Source organism: Solenopsis invicta, chromosome 3 (genome assembly GCF_016802725.1).
Source record: "Solenopsis invicta isolate M01_SB chromosome 3, UNIL_Sinv_3.0, whole genome shotgun sequence".
In the NCBI taxonomy this organism is placed as follows: Eukaryota; Metazoa; Arthropoda; class Insecta; order Hymenoptera; family Formicidae; genus Solenopsis; species Solenopsis invicta.
In genome coordinates this window covers 21,816,831-21,828,607 of record NC_052666.1, presented here as the reverse complement: position 1 = coordinate 21,828,607, position 11,777 = coordinate 21,816,831, and positions in this window count along the sequence as shown.

The following is an 11,777-nucleotide window of genomic DNA, read 5'->3' as shown; positions in this document are numbered from 1 at the left end:
CTCATACTGCCTGCAGGCTCCGTAATCTGGCAGATTTTATTTTCTCGACGATGACGACGACGACGACGACGACGACTACGACGATGCCCGGCCTCGACGACAGTTCGCGAACTCATATCTCACAGAGCGTCCGTTCCTGCGGAAACTTCGATATCCCCGAATATGGCGCGATGAGAGAGCGGGGCGAAATTCTCCGTGTCCTTTTGCAGAAGCTGCATTGCTTCGACTCTCGATGACACGAGTCATTTTCTCGGTGATAGTGATCTCCGCCGAACTTTCTCTAACTCTCGGCATCGTATCTTTTGAATTAGGTGTGCATATCAAAAATAAATATATTTTATTTCATCAGATATGGGGAAACGAGTAATCGATAAAATGAAAACAGAAGTGAAAGATATAAATTGGTTGACTCTGTTTTTTTTGTGTGCCAATATTAATATTAAAATCAAAAGATAAAATAATATCAATTATAGTTAAATGGCGACGAACGATTCTCGAACGATGGTTACTTTTCTCAGATGCCCACAACAATTTTTCTGTTTCTTTATAAATACTAAACGTTTCTTGTACCTCTCCGCTCGAGTTTATTTCTATTCGTCGGAAATTTCAGTAAATTTCGTTCCGGCGACGTGTTAGCCTTTTCGATCGCACGAGAAAAGTGCATTCTCGTAATTCGATCGCGCGTCGAAGTGGCTCCGAGAGAAAGATACTTTGTAGAACTGCGTCCCGGAGTCACGAAGCCGGCATTCTGGCAAAAGTAGCGATGCTTATCGCCCTCAAAGCTTCGTGAAATCGGAGCACGAAGTATACGTAGCGTCTGAAGGGGTCACTACGCCAGAATATTTTAGGATTGAACTGTTGAGTTGTCTTCTTATGTTATGAGACACGGATTAACACGCAACCACGGACTGTCGATAAAATTTATGAAAGATTCACCATGTATTTATACTGATTATGATGATGAATGCGATACTGTACACTACGTAGAACGAACTGAATTTTCAAAGAGAATTAATAAGAATTATGACGTCTTTGAATTATGGTGAATCGGAATCTCTATCGTGTTTTTTTTTAACGCGAAGTAAAAAATCTCTGTTTGGCTTTATATGATTCTGATTTAATTGTGAGTGTCGTACAACTGTACAAGTAACGGGTAGAAATGAAGTTTCGATCATGGGCGTCATGAAATTATTCATGAAAACGCGAACAAATTTAAGCGAGCAAGAGACGCTCGGGCAAATCCTTTTATTACCGATATCTTATTTCATTTACATATTTATTGTATCGTAACGGAGAATAGAAGACACGGAAGAAGACCTTTACGAGCGCGGGCGCTCGAGTAAAAGTGAGCTTATTTACTGTTCTCTTTTTCCAAAGTTTCATAAAAGCGAAGGAAGTAGCTTCAGGATGTATCCGGTAGATGCGACTGAAATATTGAAGCTCACTCGATCTCGTGTCGTTGATCCGCCTCCAAAGAAGCAATTCCGAAGAAATATGGAAGTATTGAAACTCATTTATGCGTGAGTCGCATCGCTAACTTTGTTCGCGCGGGAACTAAGGCATTGGCAGCTTAATGGCGTTCCAACTAATGCCATGAAGTGCAATATATTGCGTCTGAAATGTCCGTCGGATACATGGCACCAGCTATTACGTCTTGCAGATGGGTTGAGAATGGCTGAACGCAATACAGCTGTCGCGACATACACCAATTGTCTAGCACGAGAGAGGCTTGTCTGTTTTCAACTTACGGTAAAAAGCATCCGTCAAAAGAACAATCGAGGAAAATCTGTCATCTTTGCATCTTCCTTATTCTTTATTTCGTAGCAGAGTGAAGGAGATGCGTGTTTCTTCAACGAGACGCGGAGTTTATAGTAGAAATGAAAACCTGCAAGTCCTTTGGCGGAGAAACTTTGACGAGGCAACTCTAATATAAAATGTATATACAAACCATTCTCGGTGCTTCATATTGCATTTTATATGTACACTGTGATTGACTTTTACTATTTTGGTTGCTCTCGTAAAACGCGCTTACTCTTTACTCTTATTTTTATTAATCACCGGCCAAGCTGTAGGGATTGTCAGAAACGGCGCCATAGCCCATCGTATATTCGAGCTCACGTCCGCGGTAACTAACCATGTGCCGCCATAGTCGCGCGAAAACAAGTACCCCCTGCACAATGGGCATTGTCTTCGGAATGGTCCGATAAATACATTGCGGACTGATTATGTTATAGGGTGTCGTCTTAGTGTTCATCGCAGTGCGCGCGGACAGACGTATTGCGAGTTAAGTAGAGACAGCGCTCGCTGTCGAACGCGCGGTAAGCGAGATGAGGCAAAGAATGCAGACAAAAAGCGTTAGACTGAAAGGACAAGAGATGGTGGCGAGGCGGTTTGCAGAGCAAAGGGCGAGTGGAGTAAGCTCGTTTATTCTTCGTCCAGCCGCCCATTGTTATTCGTGCCACTCGATACATTCGCTCGCTCCATTCAACTGTAGCCTTTATCAATTGCAGGTAAACCTCGGCCAATTGGCAATTGGTCGATTCGATGCGTTTCATCGCGGAGAGTTAGGGAATAAGGGCGGGCGAGAGGCGGGTTTCCAAAAAGACCGCGATACCTCCGGGAAGGATAGGACAGCAAACAAGTCGCGAAACTCCGCGGGAAAGAGAGAGCCGCAAAACCGTATTCCATTCGGTTCGCCGCGTCGCTTGTACGCTTACAAGCAAGCGCCCTTTCTTAATTACACATTGGCGAACCATTCTTCGTTGTGCAAACTCTTGTGACGCCGTATTTGCGTACATCTACTCCGACGAATAGTTTCGCGTTTATCCAAACCCCCGGCCGCGCGACGAGCAGAAAAACGTAAACGCTGAAACGAGATTGAAATTTTACACGCAGCTTTTTACCTGTCATCTCTTCTCCGCCCCATCCGTCGGCACAATCGCGGTGGAACAGCAGAATACACTCGCCTCAAAAGACAACGCGCATTATGGCGAGGAAAATTTTACGATCGAGTTTTACTTTTACGATTGAACTTTACTTTTATACCGAGAGAAATTCATTGTACTCCACGAGTACCTCGCTTCCAAGTTCGAATACTCACCTGGCCCGGTTAATTTCAAATCGTGATTTTTCTTCTTGAAGAAGCTCTCGATTGGATGGGAACCGGCCGTGGTGAATGTGAAAATTGCACGCGATCTGTCTTCTTCTTTTTTTCCTTTCTACGCTGTCTCCTTCTCGTAATAAAGTAGCCCCATGCGATCTGCGGTTCGACTATCTGACCTAACTGCGCTCGAACGAGTCGGGGAGATCGTGCACGGGATTCGGAAATGGACCTAATTTTCCACCGTGTGCTTCCTCCGACATGTATCACGAATACGGTCGGTTGACACCGAGCTTCTGTTATCTACAATTATTATGACATATTTTTATAATTATCATTTTGCCTGTTAATTCACAGCTTTAGGATTGAAATTACATTAACATTAAATTGATTTATATTTTATTATCGCATTTCATTAAATCACGAATATCAGGCACGAACTTGCATTATTTAATAATTGATGTGTCACTGCAATGGTTACGAAAATACTGCTTTTCAAAATACATGGTAATGGAAATACATATGACGAGATACGTGAATAGACGAGATCTCCTAGAATTAATTAGCAATTGCAATTAGTACAAATCGTTAGAGCGATCGCTAATGCGATATTGATTCACCGGATCAAAAGCGACGCCGATCACGAGTAAAATCCTCTTAGGGAAGTCTACGGGAAAGTCCGACGTCGAACGTATTGTTATCATAACGATAGCGGGCGACATATGTAAATTGTTGGGAATTAATTTAGCAGAAGTTTCTCTCTTACTGCACCCGCTTTCCGCGCACCGTGGCAGAAAGTGGAACCGGCACGGCAGCGGCGGCGAAAACGGAATATGACGGTGGAGAGCGAATGGGAGGAAATAAAGCGCGGTGGCCCACTTCCTCTGCTCCAAGATGCAGCGCGAAGGGACGGGAATCGGCGAAGGTAGGCAAAGATACCACGGAGTTTAGCGCCGTCTTCGTCTTTCCTGTTCCCCGAGTTGCGGCAGTTCGCTCTTTCTTCTCCCGCCGATTTCCCCCTTTGCTTCCCCCGTCCGTCCTTTCTCGCCTTCCATCCCTCTTTCCGCTTAGATACACCGTGATCGTCCGACCGACGAAACTGTACCTCTTACGAATCCGCGCAGGCTCGCTGCACGTACGTCGCGGACGATTTCTATCGCGCTTGATATATATTTCGCTGTTTTATTAATGACATCTTGAATAATTGATTCCACGTAAGCACCGCGATACAAGAGAGTCTGGCTGGCGAACGCGCGGGCGAGCTCTCGCTGGCTTTCACGTTAAGAAGCTTCAGCACGGCGCGCGGCGGAATAAAGAGGATAAAATATGTGTTTCGCGCGGTGGATTTTAGTCCAAGTCAGGTAGCGTGGTGTAAGACTGGTAAAGGAGGCACAATGCGCAAACTTACAGTGTATAATCGCATTCTTAGATTCTAGACGCGCGTATATACCTACCTAAGCGCGCGCATACGGAAGACGATAGTTATTCTCGAAGTGTAGTCCACAAGAGACCGTATACCACGCAGCTGCGCTTTGACGGGTATCAATGGCTGTTTAGCGAATTGGTAGATTCGTATGATCCAGGACCGCCAGCAGCTGCTGGCTGCAAAGTGGATAAATGTAAATCTAGATTCGACCGTGGCTAATACGCACATTGATGCTGCGCTTATTTGGCCTTTGTGCTCTAAAGTGTGCATCGTCAGGAAATTAACCGTCGAACGTTTCTATAAGTGCGTCTGTCCCCGAGCATTCCGAAATACATTGCGGGAAAGCATTTGTCACTGCGCGCCGTGTAACATTATTGTGCGTTTCAATTATTTTCTCGCAGGTAATTTCGGATAACAACTATTTTCCGCTCATTTTCTTCGCTACCCCGATTAGCCTTGCGATTGCAGCCATAATGCTAGATGATAATATACTTGATTACTTGTTTACATTACGATGGTTATAACTAGCAATCGCTACCAGTATAATCGACATAATCGTTCCTCTCTTCCAAGGTACCTACATAAATCTATGGAGAAGCGCATTGAACGTAATAAGAGCATTGATTGGACATCCTGTATGAAAATTATCGGTTCAAGTAACAAAATTTTTTATCGAATCGTCGCAATTGTAATTTATAACAAATAAAAAATTTTTATTTAAGCGTATATAAAAAAATCTGTCTTGTATATATAATAATATATTTTGTACGCGATTTATAAGAATTTCTCATTGCTCGCTCGCATACGAAGACAGCTTGACTGCTTGTAAGACTTTAACTCAACTTTTAGTTTTCTCTCAAAGTCTCTCTCTCTCTCTCTCTCTCTGATTCGTGTATACCGCTTGCAGCACAAATGTCCATTTGAATAATTTGCTCGTGACACTGAGCTTGGCCAGTGTTACCGTAGCTAGCAAGTTAACGCACCATACGCCACATCCTGACTACGGTCAGGTGAAACAGGTTACCTGGTATAGACCACGATACTTGCTGCAGGCGGAGAGAGAGAGAGAGAGAGAGAGAGCGAGAGCGAGATACACTGGCGTGGAGGCCAAGGCAGGCCTTTGCCGTCTTCTTGCGTCCAGCTATTTACCTCTTCTATATGGTATCTTGCCATCTTCAGATGCGTGTAGGTACCAAGACACGAGAGTGCGACCGGCTTTCTAAGCAACTCGATCGCGACGCGATGGAATTCGCACTTGTCCAAACTCGGCCCGACGGCGCTCGTCTTTTCTTATTCTCTCATCTCTTTCACTCTCCCCTCCTTCATCATTCTCCGTTCTCCTTTTTCCCCTTTGTCTCTTTGGACCCGGCGTGATCTCGATCGTCCGCTCCGTCAATTTCGCCTTTAGAACGCGTTCTTCTTTCGTTGCCAGTGCCTAGGACACGTAGTGTTCCCAGCTTTTGCAGTTTCTTCATTCTCTTCATTACTTGAATTTTTCTATTTTCATGACTAAAATATGTGAAGAGTGAGAGAGAAAGAGAGGGGAGGAGGGGGAGAAAAGAGGGTGAGAGAGAAAGAGAATGCTTCGTGAAGAACTTTACCACCTGTCTGTGATCTGTCCCTTTTGTAAAAGAAGACTTGTAATAATTTTTATCTTGGAGTTCGACGGTCGTGAGAAAGATAATGTTTTTGAATACTAGTCTGTAGGGTGTAAAATACATGTTTTACAATTATCATTTTATCTTTAGCGACATACATACAGCTGGTAACAATTATTAGAGCGTCGAGTTAACAATTATGCATTTATTTCTGTCGCAAAGTAATGGCATGAACCATTATATATTATGAACAATACCACAATTATTGTTGTTACATGCATCCTATTCGCATTCAAATATCATAATATAGAATTCGTTTCATTTCTGGTCTGCGAGGCGAACCGATTTCTCATGGGCGTATAATCGACGAAGTTATTCCGTCCGTGTAACAGCGGTCCTTGCCAACGCGGAATATTCGGGTGGGAGCGTTAACGGTGAAAACTTTGCCACTAAGATGCGCTTGAATGGGCATGCCCGACGTGGCGGAGACGGTACGAGACGGTGAAGAGAAAGCGAGAGAGGACTGAGACGAGAAGGAGGTCGTGAAAGACGACGAAGGACGCGGTATTTCGGTGAGCGCGGGGCTCGCCTGCACACAAGCAGCGACGTGTTGGAAGGCGAGCGCCTGCAGCCTCCTCCTCGACCGATCGCGGCATCCCATCGCGGGATGCAAGGATAAACAGGTTTCCTGCGCGTCCTTATAAGAGGCCGGAGGAAGGAGGAACCGGTGGCAGGAGGAAGCGAAGGGTGCGCCGAAGGGGAAGGGAAAGAGGTGCAAGGGCGAGGCGAGACCACTCAACACGTATCGTAGGTACGAAAGAAAGGCAAAGGAAGGGAGATAGAGAGAGAGAGAGAGGCTCAGAAGCGAGCAGGAAAGATCGGATCTACCAAGATTGGAAGCCGCGTATATTGAAGAAGATGGGGGATAGAGGGTGGCGGTGTGCTAGCGGTGGGAATGGAGGCATTCAAGACTCACCGTCCGATGCCCCGTTCCAGGCAAAAAGATACTACGCGCGCTACTTTCGCGGGGAAGAATCCTCGTGCGACGGGAGTCCGACTGTTGCTGACACACGTTACCGCCACGTTCACTGTGTCCGTCGGTGTCTGTCCACTCCCGCAATCTCATTCGCATTTTTCTGTTATCCTGTTATATATTCAGCGAGGACTGGATTCAGTTGTAGTCGATTTCCTTTCACGATTTTTCTTGAAAGGTAGATCATAAAGTAAAGATTGCCGAGCGACAAAGATATCGTCTATTTTACACGCGACGTGTTCTTCCGATGACTTTTCTCTCGTCTCTTCGTCAGTGATACAAAAAAAATCTTTGCTGCAGATTTTCATTGCAATTAGTTTTTGTTATTCGAATTTACTCACGAATCAACATTCAGTTATACACTTTTTAGATATGAAAAATTTTTAGATATAAAAATGATTTTCCCCTGTTATAAATCTTTTCTCGTTTCATCGATACGATTTGGCGAAGCTGCATTTTAATCCGCGTTAGGATTTTGAATTGTATTAAACGCTTTGTAGCGGAATTAATTAGATTGCAGTGCGAATGTTGTAATATTTCTGAATACTTCTTTGTTTTTTCAGAAATACCGGATTTATAAAAACTCAAATTTAGGACGTTTATACGTCCGCGATGTGCGTGGATCACTGGAACGTAATTTCGTGGATTACTTTTTTTTTTACTTTGCGGCATTAGCAAATACGCTAATTAAAAGAATCCACGTGGATTATTGCTGAAGGATAATATATTATTGCCGCACCCGGTGATTTTGTGTTTCGCGTGGTATTACAGCTTATCATGATTTATTTTCGCTATTCACGAGTATTCGCGAATACGAGAATTTTTACTACGCCCGTTACTATGACGCTCGTATTTACCAAACTGCTGGTACTTTCAACAGCGGCCCCATTCCCGCATTTTTCGAGCTCTTTGACGAACGCGAATTCAGCTCGCGTGTCAATTACCGAAACGGCTTAAATCCTTTCGCGCTTTGGTGAAATTAAACGCGCTCTCCCCGCGCAGTTTTTCGAGATTTTAGCGGAATTAATTGCGTTCCTCCACGCGGCACGGACAACTTTTTGCGCCGCTTCGAGCCCTCGTAAATCGATCAATCTACGTGACCGGGGTGTCTATAGTTCGTGAGCAGCGCGGGTATAGTCGAGTGGTGAAAGACGAGGTGGCAAGAAGGACGGACGGAGGGAGGACGCTCGTCGTTGGCCAGCTTGCCTCGTCTCGTCTCGTCTCGTCTCGTCTCGTCGTAAATATCAACGCGTTTCGCACATTAGTCGAATTAATTAAATGCTAATTATGATCGGGCGGTGCCTCGGCGTGCATACTGATATCGGGCGTGATACGCACGCCCGTCTTTTCCCGCATATCTATATATACACGAGGAGCGCGTCGACATTGCATACCTTGCATCTTATTATGCTCGGTGATACGCTCTTCCTGCCTTCCCTCCCGGCGTGCCGTCCCTTTTTTTTTTCTTCCTCTCCGGGCTGGCTCGTTGTGCGAATATCGCGCGCGCACGGACGTACGTGCATACTCACGACCCGAGCGAGGCGAACGTGGACGTAAATTTTTACACGCGATTTGCCGTGCAGCCGCTTATTTCGGAGCGCGCCAAGATCGTCGTTTTGTCGTACATCTTGGCTACCGAGGCGCGCCGCGGGCCGTTAATCTGGAAATATTCGGTGACAGTAATTAAAGACGCGCTCGGTTAGGCGCCCGTCGCCTTTTTCGTTGATCGCCCGGTATCGCCCGAGAGATCTTCGAAGCACGACGATCGTTATTGATGAACCGAGACGAGGAACGAGCTTATTTCGGAGTTAAACTGAACTGTGTTAGTTATGCACGGTCATTAGACTTACGTATAAAGTAAAATTTAAGCAGGAATTGCGATTCTTTACGAGAGAGAAGAGTGCGGTGACGGGAGATTATTATCTTTTATTTTCTCATAAGATCCTTTTATATCGTTTTACGCGTCGTGCCTGTATCGTATCTCAATGCAAATTCACGCGTCTGCATGCGATATTAAGAGCGAGATGCTAGTCCTCGCGACCTATCTAGACAATAGCCAGGTGTTACATTGGAATTCTGCTACTGATAATAACGTCTAGTGTGGGACGAATCACGAGTCGCGAGGATCTGTCGATTGACGATCAATCGTTGAAAGATACTCGACGCAATTGGATACGTCATGACGTAATAGACGGAGTGGCAATGTCGACAGTGGGTACGATTGCGTTATCTAGATTCTTGTTATCCGATCACGACAGTGAATAAACGCGTTCGCCGGCACACGCACGTAATGTTATTCGCACTAAAACGTACGCACGTTCCAGAACCAGCAATTACTCGGCCGCGGACACTCGTCACGTAATCACCTTTAGTCTGCATCGGGAATGTCAGTTACACTCTCTGCTGATTCTAATTAAAGTCGATAGACAATTCGTGTCGATTCGAATAATCAACTACAGCCAACAGCATTGACACGCTGCAGTAACGGTTATGTATTTCTCGTCTCTATCAGTAACTTCAAATAACGCCTTGGTTTTGCGGTTACCAGGACTTGATAGCTTCCTTCGAAGTCGTTGCTCTAAAATTGCACGTCGCAAGCATCGCTCGAATAAATTTTTTTGACGATAAAACGATCGATTAATGGTTTGCTCTTTATTCTTTTTACGACAAGCTTATTTAAAGGACTACAATATCAATGAGTTTCATTGTTAACGACGCAACATGTTTTTTTTTTTTTTTTTAATATAGTTACCATTTCAATTAATTTCTTTAAATTTGCAAATCTGGTCTCCTTCTCTCTTTATTACTTGCCGCATCCTAAATAGATTGAAGAATCGGATCAGCTAGATACTTAAAGATTCCATCAGAGCGTAGAGAAAAACTTTTCTCGCAATCATGTATTTATGACATATGTATCAGGAATGTAGAGCGAGCGACTGTTCATTTTTCATAAACGTGCTGTGTATCCTTAGATACGTGGGGACATTAATAAACTAGAAACTCTTGGGACATGGTTTGAGCGATATAAGAAAATTTAGCAATAACACGAAAGCTTCTGTTAAGTTATGCATGCGAAAGACGGAGAAAAAATTGATGCGCGCGATACTTTTATTTAAAATTATTGAGATTACTTTTGCCGCCGCTGACGATTTATAATTTAATATTGAAACCCCACTTGGATTAAGATTTTAATACTATTTTTAATATAGCCTTGATATTGCTTAAATAATTGCAACTTTTTATTGCGAAAAAATTCAATTTTATTTTTATTTATTTTATTTTATTTTTTATATATTTTTTTTTTTACAAAAAAAGGTATTGCGAATTGTCATTCTAGCGTGATATACTGTAATTTTCTTCTGGTATCGGAAAATTTATCATGATGACGTGCTTATATAACTCGCAATGAGAAGATAAATTCGTTTGATATTTTTAAATGAAATATCCGCTGTTTGAACGATATTTATATATTATTTTCTGCGAACAAAAAGTTATTTTTAAAAACCTATATAATCAATTCTATCGAAGATTTTACATTGGCCGGTATTGTATTCGCTGCACCCAGCAGTTGTTTGCATGGGCGATACTCTTACAATTTTCACTGGCATCCGGAAACGTGTAAGCAGAAAATTATGGGTCTGCCATCGAGAGCGCCGCGTTGCCTTTCGGCATGTTGCCTTTCGGCATCCTTTCACGCTTGTTATTTCAAACGAGCAAACGAGAGAGGGTACGAGCAGGATGACTTTCGAATCCTCTTAATATCCCCCTCGTGGTACAGATGCTTGTCCGTGCAAAAAGAAATTACGACGCTCGCCAATGTAATTTGTTTCCGCGGTGGCGACTCGAACAAAGAAAAGAAATCCCGTTTCTTCGAACGCGTATGCCTCTGTACTCTGGACGTACCGCGGACTCAGCCAACAGAGGGAGAGAAATAATCACGATGCATTGACGGCGAATGCGTGCAGAGAATATTGTTTATGGATTTCTGCTGCTGCAGAGTTGCGAAACACACAGTGACTCGAAATTAATTATTGATAACTTGTTATTGTCCATGAAATGATTGAAATGGCGTAAAATTAAATATCGTTGGGTAAACGTCTGTAATTAGAAAATTGTTTTCGCGACATGTCAATTTTTGCTCCCTTAATGCACGATCACGGTAAATTCCCGTGCGAAATATTAACTTAGGATACAAATTGTTTTTGTATTATTTCGTAATGCGGCGACGCATATGCACGCAGGCAACGACGCTTACGTCAAATGGATTCCGTGTCACTCGTCGCACTTAATTTATCGACGCGCTACCGCAAATTAAACGTTTCGCGTTCGTTACGGTTTTACGAAACTCTATAGGGTGACGGTAATTGGAAAATGGATAGGTTGAGGATGTACCTGCCGGCGTAACGCGCTTGCCAATCTTTTTTTGCATTTCCCTATAAATTGCACGTCATTCTGGTGATACTGTTTTCCAGGCAAATACACTGCGCGAAAAATAGCACCGCCACTGTACCTCCTCCGCCTCAATATGTTATTTTTCATGGAATTACACAGAACGTTATTATTACGCACACCGAATACGGTTACTTGTCAGTCGGTGACGTTAATGTGCCATAATGCGCA